The sequence below is a fragment of the Homalodisca vitripennis genome, chromosome 8 (assembly GCF_021130785.1).
Source record: "Homalodisca vitripennis isolate AUS2020 chromosome 8, UT_GWSS_2.1, whole genome shotgun sequence".
In the NCBI taxonomy this organism is placed as follows: Eukaryota; Metazoa; Arthropoda; class Insecta; order Hemiptera; family Cicadellidae; genus Homalodisca; species Homalodisca vitripennis.
The window spans coordinates 108,361,665-108,374,692 of NC_060214.1; the positions used below are offsets into that span (position 1 = coordinate 108,361,665).

The 13,028-nt window shown below is 34.5% G+C and overlaps 1 protein-coding gene across 1 annotated transcript in view; it reads left to right on the plus strand.

Annotated features, from left to right (window-relative positions):
* LOC124367861 (nuclear hormone receptor E75) overlaps nucleotides 1–13,028 on the plus strand; it is a 125,350-nt gene that overhangs the window by 33,816 nt on the left and 78,506 nt on the right. The window lies entirely within an intron of this gene.

Consider the following 13,028-nt stretch of genomic DNA (forward strand, 5'->3'; position numbering starts at 1 on the left):
AAAAGTCACAACTTACTCGAGTAATACACAAAAAGGGCAGAACAGGAATTTTAGCATATTTAATTTCCCCGTCCACCCCTACTGATTACGCAGTGCTACCACCACCACAGCACTACTAGGCGGTAATAGATCAGCGGCGGCGGCGGCCAGTAGTTGTTGGGGAGAACGTCTGTGAACTTGACCGGCGATCGAGCGTAGCGAACGAGCTCCTGTGACCGGGAGTGACTTTCGCCAGGGGCGTTCACCCGCCAGTTGTCCCCAGCGATACTAATTGACCTCGTCAAGCGTTCGATACTGTCATACTGCGGACAAGATAACGTCATGGGACACTTTAGCCTAGGTAAACTATTTTATTCGTTTTTTTATTTCTGTATTCTGTGTTTAACAATTTCTGAAATTAATAGTCAAAATTTTAAAATATTTGTATGGTCCATAATATTTTAGAAATTGCTAAGTTAGTTCAAAATTTAATTTATTTTTTATAAAAATTAATATCTTACAATTCTATTACAGTTAATATTAATTACAGTTTTATTACAGTTAGTATTAATTACAATTTTATTGCAGTTGATATTAATTACAATTTTAAAAATAAGTACACTAAAAATTTTAAAATATTTGCATGTTCCATAATTTCTTAGAAATTGCTGTTAGCTTAAAATTTATTTTATTTTTTATAAAAATTAATATTTTACAACTTATTACAATTAATATTAATTAAAATTTCTAAAATTAATAAACTAAACATTTCAAAATATTTTGATGGTCGATATTTCTTTATAAATTGCTGCTAGTATTAAATTTTATAAAAATTAATATTTTACGATATTATGTTATTTTTGACGTAATAATTGTGGTTTTATGAACGTATTATTGTATTTTGAATTAATAATACCAAATCTTTTCATTTTTTATAAATTCATAACTGATATGGGTTGCGTTCTTTAAAATAATTAAGGCCTTAAAATTAAATTACAGAAAAGCAAATAGTAATTACAAAAATCCGTTGAATGTGTGTCTAAAATTAAATTAACCTTTTTGAACTCATAAATGTTTTTGTTGTTTATGCTATTCTTCATAATAATTGAACAATATTTTTGTATAATAGTTGTTATTTAAAATACTCCTGACATTTTTGTATAATAGATTGATTTTATATTAAAAACTACATTTGAAGCTATTATTTGATAAAAAAAAGATAACAGAGCCTGAATACAGGTATTATTTTAACTTGATATCTTTGTTTTAACGTTATTAATATACTGATATTTAAAATAATCTCTACCAATTATACATTTGTATAGCCGCCGATATTGCCTTATGGTCTGTACAAGAATCTGGACAGAGTATTTTAAACATATCCCAATTAAATAAATAAATGATATGCAAATTAAAATATAAACATAAGATAAGTGTTAATATACCATTGATATTAAGGTGACGTGTATGGAATGCTACAGAAAGTATCTATTAGTTTTATTTTTCGCAAATTTAAATTCTATACAGTGATAATAGCTGAGGAAATGTAGAGTTGACAATGTGTGAATAATTAATTACTTGATGGAAAATAACTGTAATTTAGATTATCTTAGAATATTCTAATAAAATACCTACATAACATTTAATTAATTTAAATTTAGATTTACTTAAATATTGTTTTTTATATTATTTAATGGGTGCATATACCTTTTATACATTCATTCTACCTAGCATTAAATTTGCTGTTGTATTGGATTTTGTAATTTTTTATTGTTGTTTAAGAATTTACTCGTATGTACTTATTCACTTTTCCTTTGTGTTTAATCATATAGAATGCGTCCATTGATTGTACACCGTGATTCCTAACGTTTCTAATTTTTATTTGTTTCCATGATTTTTACACGCTTTTTCCGATTGGTTTGTTTTACGTTTGACATTTGTGTTCGATTTTTGACAGTCTCCGATCGCTTTACGTTTTCATCACTACTTCTGCTTATTGATTTACTGTTAGTTGGATCCATTCACTTGTGTCAACCCCCCCTCGCGTATTCCACCGCCTCCACCGCGGTGCGATGCAAATTATGACGGGGGGTGGTGGAGGGGGGGGGGTCGACGCACCCTTGTTTAGCAGTGTTGTCCCAAGTTTAATCGAATGTGGGGTGGAACATATGCCAGCGGGCACGGGGATCGTGGGGGAATGTCCTGGTTTTTAATCTTCACGTCCACTTGCGTGCCATTACCCCACACGTGTCCTGGGCTCAGGACCCTCAGTTATTCCTGGACTCGCTAATCCTTGCTGTCGTGGGATGCAACGCAGCGGGAGGGAAACATTGCGATGTCGAGAGACAAGTCCTTCTCCAGGAGATACAATCAAAACTTTGTTGACTTCCATTTTCTCTTTTTAGTCCTGGTCGTTCTCTGTGTCCGAGGGCCCTATCACGTAAATTTGGAAAAATTTGAAAGCATTAAGATTTGCTAGATACGTCAATGTGTAAACACCAAAGTCAGGATTTTTTATACCTCCCCCACCTGACGAAGTGGATAGATTTCAATCCTCGAAACGTTGTGTTATGCCTTTTATAACCTATAACGATAACAAATGTCCGAAATCCTGTTGTCTTTTCATGGTGCAGATGTTTGTAATTGATTTCTCTAAGATTTAAATACACCACTTTAATTTAATATTGTTAATATTATATAATTATAATTTAATATCAATAGTTAAGTAAAAATGATTTAGATGACTTGCGTTACAAACTGAGTTTAACGCTTTGAAATTATAACTATATATCGTGTGCTTGATGAAAACGCAATAACCAAAGTTGTTTTTGTTGTATACTATTTTCGTTTTATCTGTATTCCTTTTAATTCTACACATAGGCATTTATGCTCTATAAAACAGTATTTAAGCAGTTAGGCATTGTGTTATCTGGAAAGCATGAAGGAGGAATGCTGCTTCAGAACCAGGACAATGTTGTTTGTTGTTTTATAGATGTCATTTGTTATGTTTTCATAATTGCTAATTAAAAAATGCTAACACAATATGGAAAGATACTTTGGAAATTGCCCGTTGTGATAGGGCTACATACTGTACTACATTACCAAATTTGAATACAGTTACTAATTTTCATTAATGAATTTACTTAAACTATTACAGCTATTTATGTACCATTTTTTTTTATTATTTTACAGATTGGAAATCCCTTACAACGTTGGAAAAATAACATTCTTACTTTTTTGCATGCATTAGTGCATTTAACTTGAATCAGACGCAACTTCATCAGTATTGTATGTAAATAGGCTTTCCATCATAAATAAATCATTAACACTCTCATTAAAAGACTTTGGAAATAGTAAGTTGTCACAGTGTCAACGTTAAATGCCTTGACATTTCGGCATTTTCAGCAACGCCGAGATCGATGGTACATTTCACTTAATTGAAATTGGCTGAGCGTTAGCCAATACTATACATTGGTCTTATAGGCTACCACGATAACAAAAAAAGCATAGCAGAACAAGGATTTTAACATGTGACATCTCAGAGAAAGATTCCACTTGTAGACTGAATTTTTCATTAAACTTTGTCTGTACAAAAACAAGAGTGAGTACTATGGTGGTGTTTGTGCATCTAAGGGATTTGGCTGAGCATCATTGAACCTCATGAATCAGTAGGCTGACACACAGTTTCTGTATTGTTTACCAGAGAGAGGGGGGAGCAAACATTCTTTTATGGACGAATCCCTTCTAAAATTTTCTCCGCAGTACATCTCAAGAACGAAGCGACCTATAGACTTGGAATTTCGTTTGAAACCTCAGCGAAGCCTGTTCCGCGACTCGAAGTGTTGCACTCTTGCCTTGTTCTCTAAATACAAACCGGTTTTTATTACGTTATTAGTTTGATTGTTTTCATTCTAAGTCAGAAGACCTTGGTATCAAGACAAGTTGCTACGCAGCCCCGGCGGGGCTGCGCTAAAGATAGGTCAAATGTCTGATACTACGAGGAAGAGCTGCTGCCTTGAAAGTTATCTGACCTTGATAACTTATATTATCCTCAATATCACAGCTTGGGCAACTGTGCAAGGAGCTCATATTGTCGTAACTGCTGTAAGAATTAATTAAAAACATTTAATACAAGTCCGAAGCAACACCCTTTTACTAAAAAGTTCACAGCAACAATGAATAAAAGCATTTTTATATTTGATTTCCTAACGAAATTTGCATTCCAAAAACAGAAGAATATTCTGAACTAAGCATGTACTATTTCCAAATGAAGGGGGAGGGTACCGTTGTTGAAACAGAACATGAATATTCTAATACTAAAGCGCAGTACTGGCTTTAGTACTGCGTGTCTCTGAAGTGAGCTCTTAGTTGCAGACCATATCGAAATTGTTGGTAACTTGTGATAGAACTGACAAATTATTTGTATAGGCATTGAATCGGCCATTAAAAAAATTTGTTTTATGGAAAAAGTCAAAAACCTCAAAAATTTATAGATTTGCAAATTTGTAGTTTACTTCCATGAGAATCGAAACCGAGACTTCAAGGGCCTGTGAGGGCAAGGCGGCCTTACCTCTAAGCTACGCGGAAGGGAAAGAACTATAATTTACTAAAATCACTATACCGTGGTTATTATGCAACAAATAGTTTAAACAAAGTGTCAGCTTCAGATAACTTACATAATTTATATACTGAAACATTTTAAAAATATTAACACAACTATTTCAATTCAGTATTGAATTTTTCTTGTTTTATCGATATGCTTATTAATCTGTGGTAAAGCAGATACTTGTTATCAGCTAATACAATATGGTCATGAAAAGGTGATGTTATGCTTTGGCCATCTTACTTGGCAAATTATTATTGAGTTAATAACTTATTCCAAGTAAATCGAACGCTACTCCTGCTGGGTTAGTCATCCTGGATATTCCCTGGGCAGGCGTATAACGGGAACAGAAGTGAGTTTCCCTGTTCCTGTGACGTCACCATGAGTCACTCACCTCCCCTCCTCCCCTAAGACCCTGGGGCTGGTACATAGACTCTCCAACATTAACGCCTGTATTTGCATGGGGACGCTGAACCACCCTTCGTAGTCCCTTTTATCTTTTGCTTTTTTGCACCGCGGTCTAATTAGTCCCTCTCTAACTTTGCAACCCTCCGTAGGGTTTATTGAATTTCTGAGCACGTAGATTTAAATTCGCTCTGTTTTCAACCGACGAAGACACTAATAATGGAAACTTTTCTCGATGGCCCTTCATTCCAAACTTGAGACGTTCTGATATAATCTTTAATTTTTTACAGCGGTATATAACTTATATACATATTTTTTCATTAATTAATTATTATTATTATTGTATAAATGGTAATAGCCAAATTTAATTTTCAATAAACATTGAATCACAAAAATTACCAGTTCGAGTCTCGGCGGAGCAAGTAGCCTACTTTTTGTGATTCAATGTGTCTTGAAAAGTAATTATATACGATTTTCAATAAACGTTGAATCACAAAAAGTACTGGTTCGAGTCTCTACGGAGCACGTATTTTTTGTGATTCAATGTGTCTTGAAAAGTAAATATATACGATTTTCAATAAACGTTGAATCACAAAAAGTACCGGTTCGAGTCTCTACGGAGCACGTACTTTTTGTGATTCAATGTGTCTTGAAAAGTAAATATATACAATTTTCAATAAACATTGAACTCACAAAAAGTACCGGTTCGAGTTTCGGCGGAGCAAGTAATTTTTGTGATTCAGTGTATATTGAAAAGTAAATTTGTATATAAATACAGAAGATTTTCAATAAACATTGAATCAAGAAGAGTAGATATATATGAGTTGTACCATTCAGTGACATACATTAGGTAGTCCAACCTATTCTGTAATCTGACACTCTTCAGGTCGGGAATTCGTGGGTACTATTACTTAACCTATAATCTCTTTTATTTCCTAGTGACCTCATTTTACCCTCCCTTGTGCTAAACGGTTATTATTATTATATACTATTTTGTTCTGTTAGACTGTCAAAGTTATATTTAGCCGTCGTTTTTACGAAACAAAATGTATCGCATTATAAATACACGATATAATGTAGTTTCTACACATGTTACTAATCATTTATACAGTGTAGGACTATCAAATTTCGGATTATTAAATGTTATCTGTGCTACGATATTTTTAGACATTGCTGCATGTAGAACCGCCGTAAAAGTTTTTAGAGCGTTACGATATCATTCCTAAAAACAGATAATTTAATAGAACCTATTGTTCTCGATGAAATTTATAACCTAATTGATAATATTAACGTTCTATTGTTCATGCACTAAAAGGTAAGCATTATCAGTTGGTTTACTGTAAACACGTACACTTCTGACGCAGTGCCTTCTGTATGTCATTGTAACTGCAGCCAATGCCTTGTAGCTTACCCGTTCCTTAATTTTATTTAAAGAACAATAGGACCTTTGTTCTGTACTACAATAATATAAACAATACAACAATAATATAAACAATTTAACGATTCTACTCTTAATTGATTTACTATTAATTGTAGCAACACTACATATTTTAGAAGAGTAATTATCAAATAAGGTGAAAGCTAAATAAGGTATCTACAAAGGCCTAATTTTGTAAAAAACAAAACTAAGGTTTGTATCATACTTTAAATTTATGATAAAAATTAGTAACTTTGTCTTTTATATTTAATATTTGATAAAACTTTACAATTAAAAGTACATTAACGATGACACTACACGTTTGTTTATTTATAAACCGAAACATTTTTTAAATATTTTAGAACATTTAGAGCTGAAATTGAAACATTAGTTCAAAAGCAAAGTCTAGGGAACTTTTATTTAACATAGGTCTTGCCGACTGCTGAAAAGGGAGTCTTCGGTATCAAATTGTGACCATATTATGCTTTAGGAAATTATCTAAGGTTGATGAGTACTTACCCAACTGTTGAAATCTAAAACGGAGTGAAAAATAATGGTTACTTCTTAGAGAATTTACTCACTATAAATGTAAAAAACGAAACAATAAAAATAATAAACAACGTTCACACAGAGCATTGGACAGGCTCTTTCAATTAAATATTTCACAACTTCAGAGACCAATATTGATTTTTCGATAGTTTAAAGACTAGTGGGGTATAATCCGGAAGGCTTTTCGAAATAAGAATAGGCGCATATTCCTCCCAGGAACTGTAAGAATATTCATGCGAAATTTTAATACAATCGGTTGAATAGTTTACGCGTGAAAGCAAAACAAATAAAGGCACTTTCGCATTTATAATATTATTAGGATATAATATAGTAACGTAAAATACACGTCGTATCTAATTATTAACATTAAGTTATCTTAAGATGTAATTAATATTGAAACTGTAAAGCAGTCTTTTTCAGACTTTTCTGATTTTAACTGCTTTTCTTTCCCTACAGTTTAAAAATTCCTCAGAGTGTATCCTTTAAATATCTATCAATTTTCGTGTAGTGATCACAGAAATTTTTCTTTTTTCCTATATTCGGGGAAAGTGTCTAGTGTATACAATGATAATGAAATAAAATAAGCGCAACCAATATTAGTTCCCGATTAGTTAATCGATTTTGGAGTAAAAGGCTCGTACATCTTGGTGCCCTCTATGTTTGTTTCATTTCATTGTTATTATTTACCACTGATGTGGAGCTATTTATTGCTTAAGCTATGAAATTGTAACCTATTCACTTCCTGTAGGCAAAGTATTTATCTATTTTTGACTCGTCAACTTGAAACATTGATAATTTTGTTGTAACCGCGATCATGTAACGTTACATTACTGATGGAAACATCCCGCAGTTTAAAACGCAATGTATTATCGCACTGAGAGACTGGTAACCTTGGCAGTTGATACGGTCTTGTGTCGGTCAACGTACAGTTAATTGCACAACACTGTTGCCAACTTTACACACCTTGTCTTCCCTTCTCACTTTCGCTAAGTAAGGTTGCCGGAGAGGGAATCGAGAACAAGTTCACTGTTAACTTTGTGTAATGTTATTTAATTGTCTTGCAAGGTGAAAGCTTTTGGCCTCATTGAACGAATAGAAATTAAAATTTTAACTAAATGTGAATTTGTTATAATCCTTGCACTATACACAATTTTATTCACTCTTCTACTATTCTTTGTGGTGGTGATAATAGTGTGTAAAAGCTTTCATTTTAACAGGAAATAGTATTAAAAATAATGTATTAAAAATAAAGTCACACCAACAATTTTAAACGAAAACATTAATTTATGACAAGGAAATAGGTAGTAACAAATGTAACACCAAGGGTAGATTTGAGTATTAAACTTTGCAAAATGGGACATTTAAATTACAATTATTGTGTAATTTACATCTGAAGAGCAGTTTTTGATATAAAAATTATAGTAGGAATAAATAGTTATCATTGCCATAAGAAAATTGTATATTCTTGATAGGAAGCGCCAGAAAAGTAGAATTTGACGTATAATTGTCAATTTAAAGGTAAAGTGCATCTAGGAGAGATTCACGGAAGTTCTGAGTGGTTAGCAATAAGGAAATGACAATCTGGAGTAAATATTTTAGCAGGAAAAAGTATATTTTAACGTTTTTGTGTAGGAAAATAGTGTATAAAAATTGTTTTTGTGTATAACAGATAGCGTTAGAGATTCTGAATCTTCCTGTAAAACACCACTAACATAATTAAAACCATTCCTTTGCATAAATTTGAGAGATTCACGGAAGGTCTGAGGTTTTCAATAAGGAAATGGATAAATCCGAGTAAAGTCTTTTAACAGGAAAAAATTAATTTGGAATGTTTCGTGTAGTAAAACAGTGTATAGAAACAGTGTATAGAAACTGTTGTTGTGTTTTTGTGTAACAGATAGCGTTAGAGATTCTGAGTATTTCTGATAAACATCAGGAACGTAATAAAACGATTCCTTTGTATAAATTTATAACTAGAATTTCAAACTTAAATTAAGCTAAATTTCATTCAAGGAAAGGAGGTTGATTACAAAATAATTAATTTTTAAAACATTATTTAGATTTATAAAATGTTACATTTCCAAACAAATCTGATGTGATTTTCATCAGAATTTCTTTTTTGAGAGCGAATTTTTAAACTGTAATAGGCTAAATGTAAAACGTCTAAGATGACGTAATTTTACAATCTATAAATAGAAACGCTCTGAGAGTGCTGGGACTGTTATGTTGGTACAACACGGACCAGACAAGGTGACCAACGTTAGAGATGTTTCGACAAGTGGCAGTGGCCGTGACCTTGGCTGTGTTCAGTGATTATGTTATCACTCGAGTGGCTCGCGTCTCAGGGTCAGACAGAGTGCTGCTAGTTATTATTCGCTGCCTCCGAAAACCTCCGAATTCTGCCAGAACGTACTTCGTTTGCACTGCTTTGCTCAGTTTAACCGCAGAGTTGAGCATTTGTTTGTTTGAAGTATTTGAGCTGTTGCGTAGGTTCGATTCATATAAAACGATTGAAAAGTGAGGTTATGTTTCAACAAGGCTGCATTTCAGGGTTGGCGCGTCATTGAAGATTACGCGTTACCGTTTGGTGTTTAGTGACGTAATGTTTACGCTTGACGCGGCTCTCTAAGACTTAATCTAAGTGCCCTACTAACCCACAAATTCAAGGGATGAACCAGTTTGGTACAAGACATGCCACAGATTCGCCCATCTAGATATTCCGATTCAGTTCACACAGCAGGAACTAGTCTTAAATATCAACAAGAATAAGGTCAACATTTTAATCGGAAATATTTACAGCAGGTGAAGGAGAAGCCCTAGGCGACGCGCCGCTGCCCTTGGACTAGAAAGAGAGGGAAAACACCGGTCCCTGACCTTCCACCCCTCCGACCACCCTCCACCCCACCACCCCCACTTCCCCCTCTTCCTCCCACGCTCACGCGCTGGCATTGACACTATAGATCTTCTGTCTTCGTCTAGGTCATGTGGCTCGTTACATAATTATGTGTAAACTACGTTTTATATTTCATCAATTGTCCATTTTCGTTTGGGTATATTTACTCAACGTTTAGCTTTTCATTTATAAATAAATCCACTATATTCTCAAATACAGCCCTTCCCACTATTTTGTGCCGGCGATTCGTACAAGCGTGGGTAATGTTTTGTCCCTACTATATAGATTGAAAAACTATATAAATTGAAAAAAGTATATAGCCGTCAAAAGTATAGTTGTAATAAAAAATACAGTCTTTGTCATACAGGCCTTAATAAATTAACATTCTCGTCTTATTAAAACACAGGTGCTGTAAATTTTACAGCATTTCTTTACATTGAACAAACTTCATTTAACAGTCTGACGCTAAAAATCCCTCAATGTTCTAAGCTTTGCAGTGTTAAGAATTTAATAAATACCTTTTATACTTAGGCATAATTGCGTCTTTTCCTTTGTTTACATGTTCTGCAACATTGACGGAAAAAAAGTATATGAATAGCAAGAATAGTACGCCAATATTTACTCTTTTTGAGTTATAACATGAATATCTAACCGAAGCAGAGCCTATTTGAAGCAGTCTGCTTGAAATTAAAACCCAAAAATCTAATCGAAGAAGCAGACTTCTCACGTGGAGTTGAGACAGTGATATATTCGAAAATAAGTAGTAAAACTCTTCTGAATTTAAAATCCAAGAATTTAACTTCAAGCACTTGGTGCAGAAAATTAGGACTCTTCCTGTATATGCCTGCAACATACATTGTGCTTGTTACTCTGTTTAGTTGTTACTGTTTCTATTGAAAACATCCACTAGAAATATTGACAGTTATAAATAACCATTTTTTTTTGTTGGGGCTAAATCAACTAAGCTGTAATTTAGTGTGTTTTTAGACAAGTTTAGACATAAAATGATAATTGAAAAAAATTGTACTTTGAATAGCTCAATGTGAGATTATACCAATACTCCGTACGTACTCTTGATTACATTACAAGCCGTGGGTTAAAAATCGAAACCTCCAGACTCAGTCGGTTCGGAACCAAATCGAAAGTGACGAAAAGGAAATAAAACGAGGCCCGGGAGCCCTTTAAAGACGGTTCATACGGAAAGTGATGGTGGATAATCACATTTCCGGACTACTTTCCCTTCCCGCGCCTTGCGGGCGGCGCACCTGGGGGTGGAAACCGAGGGGAAACCACCCCTCCGGGGTTTATGACTCAGACTCGCAGTCCACACGCACTGTCACGCGGCACGAGTGACTGTCTTAAGACAGGATCAATACACCGAACTGTGGCGGTTGTCAGAGGTGAAGGGCTGTCAGCTAGCAGCGACCCCCAGGAGCTTCTGGCGGCACCATCCTGTGAAGACTGTCATGGTGTAGATAATCCTTGCAGAAAACCATTCATCAAGATTTGTCATTGACTCCTTACAAACTTTTAAGTTCCTGGCGATAATTTTTAAAGTTCAATTAAAAATAAGGTTATTTTGGTTGCAGAACAAATTTCTGGAATAGTTACTGTTGGTATGATCATCTTGAGTAAGGAAATCTTTGACTGAGCGTGAATTTTGGTTCTGAACAATTCGAGATCATTAAGTTGCTTAAAATGATTTCCTGGAGACTGGAATCAGGGTGTTCACTATCCAAGCTATTGTTTAAAATCATAATTAATCTTAAAACTTTAAGTCCAATAACTTGGCAAAATGTGTATTGTCATCAAGTACAATCCAAGTATTGAAGTTTTAGCACTAGGACCAGCCAATAGAATGTGCTAGTGTTGGTTTTGGTCCTGTAAATGGTAGTTTGTAGGTCTAGACGTAGGATAGCGCTGTGTTTTTCTGTGGTACCGCCACTGCCGGTGAGTAATTTACTTGCTTTGTATAAGTGTTGGAATCACATAAAATCATTTCCCAAATTTGAGACATAAAACTGAATAGAAACATCAAGCATTGTAGAGTAATTAAGTACAGTTCCTTCATGTCCACAATCTGACCAATATATGGAACGTACTTTGTTGTATCTTTGGTTGCGAATGAAGAATATTTTGGTCGTCGGAGAAGTTCCTAGCTCGTGGGCTAAAACTTACGTAAGAAATCGGTTACAGTTTTAAAATACAAAAGAGAACATCTATACTGGGCACTTGAGTCTGGTTTTGGTAGAAAGTCCTGTTTGTGGTTATCGATGAGTTATGAAATTATTTCCACGGCTTCACGTGCAGGTGTGGAGTAACAGAAGGGGCGAAAACAGATGTGTATATTGTTTGTGAAAAGTTGCTGATTCTAATATTACACGAATAAACTATGTATAGTGGTTGAAATGTGAAGAGGTTGTAATCGCGTAGCTCGGAACTCAGGATTGGCTATTTTTCAACGTAAACAAGACACGAATGGTTCCATATACAGGTTAGAAGGGGCTTCAAAATAGGAATATATTACAACAAATCGACGTCTAACAACCATAATAAATATCTTTAGAAGAAAGTTACAAATTGGAAGCTAGACAGTCTGTTGAGTAAAATAGACTGATGTGTAGTAGTATTACATATGGATTGCGGCTGAAGAGGTAAGTATTTGCCTCACACGGACGCAGCCCCACACTCACGAGCGCAAAGGGTCGGAGCCAGTTCGACATGTGGTGTTATAATGTTTACAATCTATATAATATACTAATCAGTCTTGGATAACCTTACATACAGTATAACAAAAACCTGGGTATGATTGACGAGTCCATTAATCGTGGAAATGCGGCTAGTCCTAATCCACTGCGCTAGTGTAGGAATGAATCTGCCTGGATTCAGCCGCAATCCCAATTTGCTAATACTACAGGTTTAAACAATGTAGTTTTATCAGTCTTTCCCTAGAAGGTCAACTTTATTAGATGATATCTCCATTATTTGGTGATAACAGCATTGTTCGATGGTGGCAGCGTTATCAGATATCTACATTATTCGGTGATAAGAACTTGATTATGTGATAACAGCGTTGTTCGATGATAGCAATGTTATCCGGTGATAACAACGTTGTTCGATGGTGGCAGCGTTATCAGATGATATCTGCATTATTCGGTGATAACAGTGTTGTTCGATGATAA